Source organism: Protopterus annectens, chromosome 8.part0 (genome assembly GCF_019279795.1).
Source record: "Protopterus annectens isolate FY-2018-M chromosome 8.part0, PAN1.0, whole genome shotgun sequence".
NCBI classification, from domain to species: domain Eukaryota; kingdom Metazoa; phylum Chordata; order Ceratodontiformes; family Protopteridae; genus Protopterus; species Protopterus annectens.
In genome coordinates this window covers 1,711,500,665-1,711,515,079 of record NC_056741.1, presented here as the reverse complement: position 1 = coordinate 1,711,515,079, position 14,415 = coordinate 1,711,500,665, and the positions used below count along the sequence as shown (strand labels likewise).

At 41.9% G+C, this 14,415-nt stretch overlaps 1 protein-coding gene across 1 annotated transcript in view; it reads left to right on the top strand.

Moving 5' to 3' along the window:
* LOC122808552 (DNA topoisomerase 1-like) overlaps positions 1-14,415 on the top strand; it is an 859,013-nt gene that overhangs the window by 254,613 nt on the left and 589,985 nt on the right. The window lies entirely within an intron of this gene.

The window sequence follows — 14,415 nt, the reverse complement described above, 5'->3', positions numbered from 1 at the left end:
ATACTGTTTCTATTTTTATTTATTTGTTGTCCTTGTTGACCAGCTAAGTCTGACTGGGTTATGCAAAACCCTTTTTTAGCAGAAACCTGGAGAGAAAAACTACACGTGCATTCACTAACAAAAATGCTTATATTGCACAAGTAAAGTGCAACAATGCATATAGGTATGTACATAAATTGCAGCAGCGCTTTTAAAGCGGTCACAGATAGATGATATAAGCTGGGAAAGCTGCTGTTTTGTTAGGTAGGCAATTAATAGTTTTGATATATAAAGAGCAAAGCCATTTTATATGCTCGGCAATGGATACTTTGTGATCAGTATATAGTTAGTTACTATGTAGTAGGAAAGGTAAAAATCAGGAGCAGGTTGACCTATATTAATATGTATAGGGGATATACATTATTTATATATCTACTGATTGACATTTGTTTATCAAGAAAAGCCAACTAGATCCAGAGTAACTGCTTTTAGCAGAAGCCAAAAGAGGAAAAGCCCCAAATGAGAAAACATTTTTTGTAATGAGCAATAGGAATATAATTCTATTAAAGCTATGTTACAGAATACACTCATACATATTAGTTTAGGGCAGAAAATGTGCAAATAGTAATTTTTCATAATGAATGTTAAAGAAAATGTGAGTTTCAAACAATGTTGCAGATCATGTAGTACTATATCTGCACAGATGGTTACATCAATACACATCCCATGGGAAGTTATGATCAACAACTTGTTTGGTAACAGAAAAATATTAAAACTTTCAAACATTGCATTTTTTGTTACATATCCCCTGAATTACATAATTAGGAAGGAATAGCTTAAATATAGCTGTTGTAGTGTATAGCATTGGATGCCAAGAAGTGAAAGTGTTAGTAGTGGAATATATAAGTTTGATCGATGCTTAGTGTTAGTTGTAAGGTTTGTAAACAAAAGCAGGAAATAAAGGGAAAGACAAGTCGGATTACAAAGTGGATATAAGAATTTCATTTGCAGATAGCTGTAGCTGTAAATAAAATTAGTAGAAATAGAGTAAGTGAAAAGTGGGAAAAGTTATAATGTGAGATAAAGAAGAGAATTTAGAATGTCTGATAAGGTTGGTTCAAGTAGGTGTTGTGGGATGGGACAGATTAGTCTGTTTCATCAGAGTTATGTGAAGTTAAAAGAAGGTGATATGGGATTAGGAAGGGGACTAAATTAGAGTGGTACAGGTATGAGATTAGTAATAAGGTAGTAGGAAAAAAGAAGATGTGGTAGACTAGTATAAGCTAGTAGGAGAAAAGGAGTTGTGGGAGTGAAACAGTAGAGAAAGGAAGATTGTGGGAAAAGAAGATGGTGAAATAACATAAGAGAAGGAGTATTAGGGTAGAAATGTAAATAAGAGGAGGTATGGTCCTCCTATAAAAATCAGTAAAGAAAGGTTTAACACAATATAGGAGATCATTTTTCTGTTTTTTGATTACTATGGAAATTGGTCATACTTTGGGTAGTCATCTATAGTGAACCCACATAGTCTTATTTCTAGAAGGATTGTTCTGTGCTAATATATGTTTAGGTGTGAAAAGCATTAGTTTTGTTTTCTTAATATTTAACAGTAAGTTAGAGTTTTGTGGCAAGGTCTCAGTGGAAGAAAAGGATTCTTGGTTCATTTGAAGCAGCTGTCGAAAATTTAGTGCTAGGCATACAACAGTGGCATTGTATGCAAATTAGACAATGATGGAGTGTTTGGTGGATGTGTGGAGTTTGTTGGTGAAGATATTAAATAACAGCCAAGAATTTAACCTGGTGGTACACTGACAGAAATTGGTAGAAAGACGAAAAAGATTTTGTTTTTATTTTACAGCATGTACCCTGTTGGTTAGGTAGCTCTGTAACCATGAGACTGCAGAATGGGACAGGCCTATGGAGGGGAATATAAAGAGCATTTTTTGGTGGGAGCCTGTGTTAAATACCTTTGACTTATCAAGACTTATCTGAAGTTCAGCCAGGTTTGCTGAGTTTTGTTATTGGAATATAGTTTCCAGGATTTCTCTGGGCAGCATTGGTTGCCTGGTCTTTCTTCTTATCCAAGATGCTGGGTTTGGTTTTATTCTCTATTCTAATGGGTCTAGCTCAATTAGTGTGGGTAGGAATGTTGTTGTTCTTCTTTTGTCTTTTCCTGGTTAGGAGTTGCCACAGTGGAACTCCGGTCCTCTAATGATTGGCAGTAGATTTTTATGGTGCCGAGGTGCCAGCTCGACGCCCAACCTTCAACGAAGGCACGCCCATTCACGCATGTCTTTCGAATGCCACTCGACCATGGGGAGGACATGCAGACTCCACACAGAAGGTGCTCCAGCCAAGAATCGAACGGGAGAACCTCTTGCTGTGAGGCAACAATGCTACCGCTGCACCACCATGGAGTGAAAATGAGATAGAGAAAGTTCTATGGCCATGGTTTTTAGGGTATTTCAACCGTATTTGTAGAAGCAGGTAACAAAGTTTCCTTTGAAGAGATGGGCTACATAGTTGAAATGGGTGCATTTGACTATACTGTTTGTTAGCCATAATGCAAAACTTGGGAAGTGATCAATGATGGTGCCTGGTAGATGGCCAGCAGTGCTAATTCTGTCTGGAGGTACTAGTTGGAATCCGGATGAGAGTGGACTACCTATTGCTATTGTGGTTTATTGAACAGAATATTATTAGATGGGTTTACTTCAGAAGAGTGAATCCCAAAAGACTGAAAATTCAAAGTACTGAATGATAGAATTTGCCCCTTCACTACTGTTGTGCAATTTTGGAGTTGGTATATATAGTTAGCAGGGTGTGGGGGGCACAACCCTCCCCCCACATGAGGGGTTGCCCCTGCATCAAAATGTGTTCAGTATTTTCAGTCCTTTGGGATTCAGTCTTTTGGTTTGTCAGTCTTCTGAAGTCGACCCTATTAGACATATGAAGATAAGGAAGCATAGGTATTTCTGTTTTTTAAGCATATTAACAGAGCAGGCAGTGCTAATTTGGTGTGTATATAGCTCTACTTATAAACTATGTGGTCAGAGAAAAGAAACTTTCCAAAATAGGAAGATTTGAGCTGTTGTCTAGATGGAAAGAAAATTTATTGGATGATGTAGGAGTCAACTGACTGAAGTGACTGTCATTAGATGAGGAAAAGAAATGTACTAGATGTGAAAATATGAGAAATAACTGCTATGAGACATGAAACAAAACATTATTGAACATGAATGGGTTTATGCATCAGTGATGTAACAATTGGCTATGTTAGAAGAAAAGTGTGAAATTATTTGGGAATTTTCCAAAGAAAGCAGTTAATCTGTGGGATTACAAACTGTTATAATAGTATATTATAGTATTTTGGTATAAAAGTAGCCATAACTTGTTCATAGGTAAATAACAGGCTATCAGTCGGAGACCATTACAAGTCTAGTCCATATCCAGAGGTCAGACTCAAACCCTACACATTTTATCTGTGGTGTAAAGACCTTATGCCTTATGACATCCCCACCCCTTATTATTGTTTGGATTCAGTTTTTGTGATTTTCAAGACACTGCAGTATTATGTCCATGAATAAATCTGCTTACTGCAACATGTCTGTCTTCAGAAGATTTATTGATGATCAGCATTAAGGACTAAACACCAAACTGTCATAATAAAAATGTTTGACAAACATTCAATGCTGTAAGTCATACAGCTAACAGATATATGTGAATTACAGCCATGCAGCTAATGGCCTATATACTTGGAAAGATTGTAAACATTAAAAACAGAGGATACAGAAAGCACACACAGTTAATGGAATGATACATTGAGTGGAGCATACACTTAATGCACTGCAGCATTTTAAGATAATTCCATGGACAATGTAAAATCAGAAGCATATCTGGCTTATCCAGTACTCTGTGCCATTCCCATGAACTAGCACCCCCAGTGATGAGCAAAAAAAATTCTATTCCTTCTACTGGCACAGTAACCAAGTGGCCAGATATATGACACTCCCCCAACACCAGCAATTCAGTTACTGTTTTTATGCCTTGCCCCTGCTCCCCTTCCTCAGATTTTAGGAAATATCATTTTATTTTTAACTTGAGCAAACAGTTTGCTACAAATGAATCAAACAAGTCACTAAAAGTGCTACAGCGCTCAGGTTTCAGTTGTTTTTCTTTTTTTTAGCTTTTAAACTGTAGCAAGCTTTCTACAATGTAGAAAATGTTTGCTGCAGTTTAAACCACATATGGAGAGCTCCTCAGGTGTGACTCCAATTGCAATACCAGCTTTTAAAAAAATTCCAAAGACGTGCGTCCGGAGCATTCCTCCATGGGCCTCAACTGAAAATTAGCTTGTTCCAAGTAGGACATTCCCAGTAAACAAATGTTAAATAAAATAAACAAGTAAAATATTGCACTAAAGAATGATCAGGATGTAGAATGGCTAATCATGCCCTTGGCTCTTTGCACCCAAGGCAGTTCCACCTTTGAACCCACCCTAATTGTACTACTGTATAAAATGTTGTGATGACCCATGACTGGGTCAGTAATCAAGGAGCCTCAATCCTCACCACTGGCAACAGTGGGGGGACATGCACTGGGTGGATAGCAAGTGTACACACAGTATTTACAGATACAGCTATCTGCATCAAGTGCAGTTTCCTTTAAGAGCACACAGAGACCACAGTCAGTCTAGACTGGTTTCTCCCTCTTTCTCCAGATCCCCAATAAGACTCCCCACTGGCACAGCTATAGAGTTGAGATCTCAGCTGAGTGGCCAAGCCAAGACCTCCAGCACTGACTCTGTCCAACTAGTGCTTTGTGTCCCTGCCCAAGTAGCTGACACGCACACTCTTTGAGGTATGATTTATACACACATGCACACCTGGGAAAGGCTTCCATAGGTTTACTAGCTATGCCCCCTTTCGTCCAGACTATGATAGTTATCACTGCCACCAGGCAACTCCTTATCGGCTACTTTAAGGCCCTTAACAAAGGGTGTCCATTCTTACTGTGTAATATTATTAATACAAATGGCAGTTTGATCAAGAGCATGGCTATTAGGATTGGCCCACACAGTGTCACAAAATAAATATGCAAGTATTCCCAAAACTTAAATAAATATCTCTAGACAAATCAGCCACAATGAAAGGTTTAAATATATTTAATAATAATAATAATAAAAGAACAAGAAAATACTCAATATATATCACAGTGACATCACAGTTCAAAAGCACAGGAATTATTTAAAACAACATTGCAGGACAGTCTCAAATAAATAAAGAAAAATATCTAAACTAAGCTTTGCTATATTCCTGAGTGAATCTCAGAGAATTACTATACCCTAGACACTTAATTGGAGCAAGGCAGATGGGTGGTGAATGGGTCTTCTTGAAGGTCCAAGACCAAATACAGAATGCAGTCTCTCTCTCTCTCTCTGAAAGTTCTCAAATTAATATTTCAAATATTACTGCTGGGATAGTTTGCAGAATGACATAATTTTTTTGACATCTGACTCGATCCCAGGTGAAACCCCCACTGCTGGAATCTGGCAATATTTAGCATCTACCTGTGAAAATGCATAGACCTCAGATCTTTGACATGCTGGAAGTCATAAAACAATTGCATTCCTTCATACATTCAGTGGTAGTAATTAGTTCACTCTGAAGACAATACAGAAAGCTTCTCAGCACAGACATTGTTTCCAGTCTAACCTATAAATTAATTTAATTTCAGCAATTTTTCTGAAGTTAACATCCTGTATTCCTTTTTCCACTGTTAAAATATATACATTTAAACAGTTACAATAGTGCACATACATTTCTGTTCTCTTCCATCAGGGTACATTGTGTGTACATTTTAAACACAGGCAGTTTATAAAACACCTTTTTAACACACATCTATATGTAGTTCTAATACAACTGTAATACAAGCATCTTATATACATTATGTTGATATTCACAAAAGACATACAATTATTTACAAAATTCCAGATAGCTGTGCTGGCAGTATCTCCCTTTGTCACAGATGTTTACAGTGTATATACTTAAGGAAGACCAGGCAAAATATACGGAAGGGGGATTATTAGAGGAAATGTTATGGAGAGCAGCTGTTTAGAAGGAAGAGTAATGAACAGTAAAACGTTAATAGGTTAGAGTGTAGGAAGAATAATGAGATGCATGTTGCTAAGGCAATGTGGATTATCCTGTGGTTATCATGAGGTGAATATTCTGAGGAGACCTACAGTAACATGAATTGTGATTGCGAGGGGAGAAGTAGATAAATAAATTGGAAGATATATTGGATGATGATAGTATGGGAGTGATTAAGAGTATACATAGCTGAGGAAGGTTGGTGTGAGTAAAAGCTGGGGGTAGATGGAGTGTGAAAGAAGGTCAGCAGTCAGCTGGAGTTGTAGCCAATCAATGAACACCTTAGAATAACTACAAACAAAGCCACCCACTAAAGAAATGCTCTTAAATGGAATTAACTGTGGTACACTTGAGGGAGTTGCTTACAATGACCCAGAAAGGAGTATTCACGATTCTCTGTGGGTATACTGACCAGTGTTAATGGGGATTCAGACTGGCTGGAGTTGTAGTTTACTTGTGGAGTTGCCATAACAAAAAAAAAAAGAAAATCAGCAGCCGAAGATTATCAGGAGCAACAAAATAAACATGTTTAGGGGCATTCCATAAAGCAATGGAGCACTGTTATAGTTACTATATCATTCTATTATAATTGCAATAACAGGGTGGCCTGTAGGAACATCCTTGATTCTTTTCATGAAAAATTTAGATAGTAAGAAAAATTAACCACTAAACGTCTACTTCAGAAGTGTAAATAGGTACACTGAATTTATTTTGAAGTTGTATGTTTTATTCTAAAGGGGGACAAAAGTGACAATGGAATCAATGTTAGAATAAGATGGCACAAACACAGACAAGGATTTTGTATGTAGATGATAAAAACAAATAATGCAAGACTTATTTTGCCATATCATTAAAATATGAATACTAACATGCAAACAAGGGTTGACAGCATTCACACTGAAATGTATTATAGATCATGTAAAGTGAAAATCTGATGTATTATTTAGGATATTTCAACAAAAGATACTGCAATCTTTCATAAGGATGGTTCTAAAAGTGTGTGCATACATGTGTGTTGAATGAGAGATGCAGCAGTTTGCACATTACAGTTGTGTAAGTGTTAAAAGTTATGTACTCACCATAATGTTCCATCTGAGTTTTTTCATTTGTCTTCAACCTGTGGGAATATAAGTCTGGAATTGAACCAACTCGGCTGCATTCTCCAGCATCGGATTCAAGCTCCAAGCTCCTCCCCTACCCATGTCTCCCTCCTCCCCTTAGATTGAGTTTGCTACAGACAGTAGCACCCCAAGCTAATCATGTGCCTAACACTCTGACATTATCACCTATTAGAACCATAAGGAAGACAAAGGCTCACCAAAGGACTATGCCACTTCCATCCCATCCACTGCACAGCCCACATAAGGCACGAGGAAGGGAGGGGGGTTGAAGATAAATGAAAAACAGCAACTCAGATGGAACGTTATGGTGAGTACATAACTTTTTTTATCTGAAGTTGTTGTTTTCATTTGCTCTTCAACCTGTGGGGCAGAGTGTCTAGCTACCAAATAACCCTGGGAGGTCCTCATGGAAGGAAATTCCAGAGCATGGCGGAGCCAAAGGATGCTCTGCCTCTGGAAAAGAGATCCAATTTGTAATGAGAAATAAACGTGCGTGATGATGCCCAAGTAGCTGCAGAGCATATGTCATCTAAGGAAACCCTAGACCAAAAGTCTGCGGAAGTAGCTACAGACCTAGTAGAATATGTGCCCTGATATGACCTTGTGGAGACAATCTTTTGGCTTGACAGGCCAACGCAATACTCAGAAATCCAGTGAGCAACAGTTACTTTTGAAACAGGATTCTCTAAGAAATGCTTAGAAAAGGAAACAAAAAGTTGATCAGATTTACAAAATGATTTTGTTCTATGCAAATAGAATTGCAGTTGCCTGTAAACATCAAGTAAATGCAATTTATGCTCTACCTTATTCTGGATGTTTGGAAACAAGACAGGGAGATTGATGACTTGGTTAATGTTAGACTCTGATGCCACTTTTGGAAGGAATGAAGGGTCCTTCCTTAAGGAAACCCTGTCTTTATTAAACACCAAATAAGGGCGCTTGACAGATAAGGCCTGGATCTCTGATTTTCTCTTGGCTGAAGTAATGGCGATCAGAAAAGCCATCTTCCAAGACAGGAATTGCAACTCCACTGTAGCTGAATCCAAAGTGTGTAGCACTAGGGTAAGATCCCAAGGGCACATTGGGTCCTTTACCGGAGGCCTGAGTAAAAAGGTACCATTAAAAAGGCTTTGCAGAGCTTGGAAGAAGCCAAGGAAGCTAAATTCTCTCCTATATGAAAATCAGAGATCGCAGCCAGTTGTACCTTTGCCATAGAAAAACTAGCACCATGATTAAAGATATCCACCAAAAACTCCAAAATGGTGGGGACCGGAGCTGTAAAAGTGTCCAAATCATGCTGAGAAGCCCATATAGAGAAGCATTTCCACTTACTGGAATAAACCTTCAGAGGAACATTTATGAGCTGCTACCAAGCTATCACTGGAACTGAAGCAGCCAAGCCGTGAGCTCCAGACTGACTAAATCTGGGTGCAGGATCCCTGAGGGATGTGTGATCAGATCCGGAACCAGATCTAGTGCCCAAGGAGGACACACTGCATGAGACCACAGAGAGGGGAATCATACTTGATGAGGCCAGAAGGGGGCAATGAGGCTCACTAAGCTCCCTAGCCGTCAAGCTTTCTGAATGAACTTCGGTATTAGAGGGAGTGGAGGATAAACATACAGAAGACTGGTGGGCCAAGTATGAACTAGATCATCTCTGGAGGACTCCCCCAGAGAAGGGTTCAGTGCTAAATACTCACGGCACTTTGCGTTGGAAAGAGAGATGAAGAGATTGCAGCAAGGCTGACCCCACTTTAGAAAAATCTGTTCCGCTACTGAAGGATTCAAAGACCACTCATAAGGCATCAGAGTAGATCTGCTGAGCCTGTCCACCCAGAATGTTGGACCTCCCCAGAATGTGCACTACCACCAGAAAATGGCTGGAGGAGATCACCCACTCCCACAGTCTCATGACTTCAAGACAAAGGGGGTAAGACCTGGTTTCCCCCTGTTTGTTGATGTACCATCCATGGTCACCATGATCACCAGAACAGGAAAGATGAACAGATGACCCAAAAGATTATCTGGGAATTGAAGCCACCAGAGAAGCAAATCCCTGCATGCACAAGAGCCTAGAACTGGATGAGATAACGGCAAGTCTATCAATGACCACTGGACTGCCACAGTCTATTGGAGAACCTGCATATGCAGATAAGCCATAGGGATCAAGGTGATCGTGGCCATCATGGACCACAGTGGCTGAAGGACCAACTCCACAGGGGGTTACTGGGTCTGAACAATGTAAAAAATATATCGGAGGGATTGAAGTCTGTCTGGAGTTAGAAGCACTTCAGTTTTGAGTGGTATCTAACCGAGCAGCAATGAAGTTGAGGACTTGTACTGGATCTGACTGGGACTTGTTGAGATTTATGGTTATGCCTAGCTGGTAGGCAGTCTTGAGAAGATCCTATCTGGTTTGACAGAGTCGATGTCAAGAGGGAAAGGAGCCAATTATCCAGGTAGGGGAAGACCTGTGACTCCTGCAGCCGCAGGAGAGCAGCCACCACTGCCATCACTTTGGTGAACACCCTGGGCGTGGTGGCGAGAACAAAGGGTAGTGCTCTGATCTGATGATTGGCTCCCAGCCGGAAGCAGAGGAACCTCTACGAGTGCCTGTCCATCTTGATCCAATAGTACGTGTCTTGGAAGTCCACAGAGCACATCCAGTTGTTTATCTGCAGAAAGGGCAAAATGGATTGGAGAGTGACCATCTAGAATTTTGTCTTGGCAACTGACAGATTTAGGGTTGAAAGATCCAGGATGGGTCTTAAGCCCCTCCATTTTCTTTGGCACCAAAAAGAATCAGGAATAGGTGCCTGATCTGGTTTGATCTAGGGGGACGGGCTGGATGACTTGTTTTTCAAGCAGCTTGTAAATCTCCAGTGCTGCCTCCTCCCATTGTGCGGGTGGGACGTCCAGGAGATGTTTGGGAGGAACTGGGGGTTGAAGGAAGGGGACTATCCTCTGGATATAATCTGCAACACCCAACAATTGTCTATAATTGACTCCCAGGCTGTTGGGTGCAGAGAGAGAGAGATCCCTCAACTGCCTCCAGTGACGAGCAGTCAGGCAACCCTTCAGAGCTGCTGCAAGGGTCTGTCCAGGAAAGAATCCTGAGACCCTTATTTCCTCAGACACCCTCTGCCATGAGGATGGTGTCTATCATATCCCCCCTCTACCTCTGTGGGAAGGTGAGTCATGAGCATCGTGAGAAAAGCCCTGAGATTTTTGGAACCACATCTTCTTCACCCCACACTGATTCTGGGAAAAGGATCAGCATAGAGTTGAGAAGTGAATCACAGCAGCAGACAGGGTCTTCCCGTCTTTTTCACTCTGGACTAGAGCGTCTCTAATGGTCTTACCAAAGAGTGCGGAACTGTCATGGGGGCATTGGTAAAAGATGCTTTGAAGGTATTCAAGAATGCACAAAGCCAGAGCCAACCGTGAAGCCTAATGACAGTGCCTGTTCCTGGCCACCCTAGAGGCACCTTCAGTAGCGTGTGACATGAGCCTCATGGAAGTGTTGGATATAGAAGTTAGGGTAGCCCTATGGGAAGGGAACACTTTCTTCTTCGCCATGGACCCCAGGGTAGACTCAACAACCTCCTTGAATGTAGTCTGATGACATGTGCCATGTAGTTCAGTGCACGCAAGCAAACATGGCTGAAGTGTAAGCCCACTTCCCAAAACTGTCCATGGCCCGGGATTCTCAGTCCAGTGGATGGACAGTAGAACTCTCCTGAGTGAGCTCTTTCTTAGTGGCTGCCACAACCACCATGGCATTGACCAGGTATCCCTTAGACCAGTACTGCCTGTCCAAAGGGGCACTTAGAATTTTGTCAGGGCACTTGGGATTCGGCTCCACTGTGTCTGGTTCCTTCCATGCCCCAGATGAAATTAAGTCCACTAGTGGCTCAGTGGGAGGGGGACACCCAGGAGGTAGAGGTTCCTGCACTAAATGCCTCCAGGAATACAGACTCATCCGGGTTGTGTTTTTGGACAGACCCCCCCCCCCCCACACACACACACTGGTGTAGGATTTCCATGATGTCTCCAAAGGAGACATCATCTGGGGTGACTGGGGGGGTGCCCTCCCCCTTCATCAAAGTCGGTATCTTCTGTGAGGGACTCCGGCGGGGCATCCAAGTGCATCCTTTTGCATGTATGTTTCCGAGGGAGCTCCTCGAGGGGGATGGGGAAGACTCGGAAAACTCAAGCCATTTCCGGGGAGGGGGACTCCCTGCGATGGAGAGGCGACATGCTGTCCCTGAGGAGCAGGATGGTGGATTCTGGACCAGAAAAAGAGGGAGCCAGGATGGACTCCAAGGAGAATAGGTCTCTAAGGAACCGAGAGAAACCTCTCCACCATGTCAAAAGCAGAGGGAGAATGAATCCCCAAAGCTGGGAGTAGTACCAGATCAGTCACCCTCTGCATCAATGGGGGAGCCAGAGCCAAGACTTTGAAAGTCTTGAAGTCAATACCATCCCCTCAGATCCAGCACTGAGACTCCAACTGTGAGAGTTGGATGGCTCTGAACTGGTCAGAGCCAAGCCACTTAGGGCAATGATCAGTGTTGAGGTACCTGTGACCACCAGCACCGATCCCACGATGCTGAGAAATCTTGGACCTGAAGATTCTGAGGCGAGGGGCTGAATCAGAGAAGGAGCAATGGGAAGAAAAACAGACTGCATGCTCCCAGCCCCAGAGTGGGAGGGTGCAGGCAAGACTCCCATCTGGATCTGGGTCCTGATGAATTTACTCATCCTGTCCGCCTCAGCTTCAGAAAGACTGCGGGTGGACCGGATGGGGGAAGATACAGATACGGGCATGGAGCAGCACCGAGGAGAGGCTGAGAAGGGGGGGGGATTGGGCCCGAGAGACCTCTGGCTCTGGTGAGAAACAAGGTGACCAGAGCTGAGGGGAACTGTGGCTGAGATTTGGCCGGGAGCTCAGCCAAAGAAGCATGGTTGGGGGACCGCTTTTTGGGCCTATCCCACTACTTGTGGTAATGCTTGTCCCCGGAGGGAGGTTGAGTCCCAAAGGCTGGGGCAGTGGAAGATGAAGCCGAGGCCTCAGAAGAAGGAGGGGAAGGAGGCCTCTCAAAAATAGTTTATTCCTCCTGTCAATCAATGCATGGGGGTTGAAGCCCATGCAGATCGAATAGGAGGTGTATAGGTGCTGAATTCCTAGACATACAACACACAGAGTGTGGCCATCAGAAGGAGGGAGATAATGGCCACACTCTGTGCATTTCCGAAAGCCCAACTTAGGGGTTTCAGCCATGGCAGATGGCCACCAGATGCCTAAATCAAATTATTATCCACCATGTAATATCTGTGGGGAAAGGGGTAGCTCTTTGATACTTTCTTTATGTGCTTTTAAATGGGTAGATACGGTTAAGGGCACTTGTCAGGTTTACTCAAGAAAGGCACTCTGTTTAATCTCTTTCTAGCTCTTATTGCATTGTTTGCAGCTATATGGCAAACAATAATTGACAACAGCTACAAATCCACAACATAACAAATCAAGTATCAGACAGTGTTGATTGCACTAACAGCTTCCATATCTGTTTGCTGAAGATGACCCAGATTATGACATATGACGGATTATGACATGATGATTTTCTTTGCATCATGGGGAAGGGATATGCGAGTCTTTCTATTTTTATAATGTCTGGTTAAAATATCTTCTGCCAAACCAATGGTTATTTTTGGTAATGACAAGTGGGAGGTAAAATAGGGCTAGCGTTTTAATGTTGCACAAGATTGGACATTTCTAACAAACAATCCTGATTGTCATGTACTAGTAATTAGGAAATACAATGACGATGAATTTTATACCATTAATGTGCATTTTCCTCCATCTGAGATATACAATTGTAATGTTTCTTTAGGGCATGCCTATCTGATAAATTGTACTGGGGCAACAAAGATAAGTAACGTAAGAATGACAGGTGAATTAATATACTGACTGCATTGTGATTTAATGCTAAATGGGATAGAGTAAAAGCAAAATCCTTTTTCACCTATAGAAACATTGGATATTCTTCTTAGGAAATCTACAGATATAAGTGATAATGAAAGAAGAAATGTATTTTCCTTTGTTGACTGGGAAAGCTCATCTGGGTGTAGAACCCCTTTTCAGTGGAGACTCTGGGAATTAAGATCCATTATAGGTTCATAGGTAGATACCAGGCTATTGGGCATAGGGCCTATATAAGCCTAGCCAAAAAGGTACCCTGGCTTTCGCCACCCAAGAAAATTATTTTCCTGTGCCCCTATCAAGCAGAGCCACAGAAGTGATCCCCGGGGTGAATTTCCTATTTCCCATCCAATCATCAAGAATTTTCTTGAAGAGTGCTAATGAGGAGCTTTGTTTGATATAGATAGGTAGTTTGTCCCAGAGTATGGGAAGTCTTTGGGACAGGAATCTATCCCTCCAGCATGTTCTGTTTATTGTGGTGACAAGCTTCAAGTCCCTAGAGCCATGTAGCTTGGATGGATTGGGATTTTTTTAAGTGGAGCATGTCCAACAGCTCTGGGTTTGACATGTTAGACAAAGATCGCCTCTGAGTAGGCGATATGCAATGGAGTAAAGCTGGAGTTTTTTGAGACGGTCTGCATAGGGCATCTGTTTGAGGCCGGTAATCCTCTTTGAGAGGTATTTCTGTGGCCTTTCCAGTTGTTGTAGATGTCTTGTGAGGTACATACTAAAAGGAGCGTTGTACTCTATAATGGGTCTAATGAGTGATGAGTAGAGGGGAACAATGACCTCTTTTTTTCTGGATGAGAAACCTTTTAATGAGGTGTGCCACGTAGAAGGATTTCCTGACTACTGTGGCGATGTGATTATCAAAGGAGAGACTACTGTTCACCTGTGTCCCAAGGTCTCTTATCATACTTTCAGTGTTAAGTAGACTACCGTCTATGTGGTAGTTCATGAGTACAGAGTTTTTACCAAAGGGGATGACTATGCACTTTTTGGCATTGAGCTTGAGGCCATGGCTTTGACACCAGGCATTTGTCTCGGTGAGGCCCTTTTGTAGGATGTCCACATTGTTAGGAGGTTGATTATAGCTACTAGTTTGCAGTCATCTGTGAACTTCATTAGCCAAAGACCTTCTGTGTTAGCCTGTACTTCAGAGAAGTAGATAGCAAAC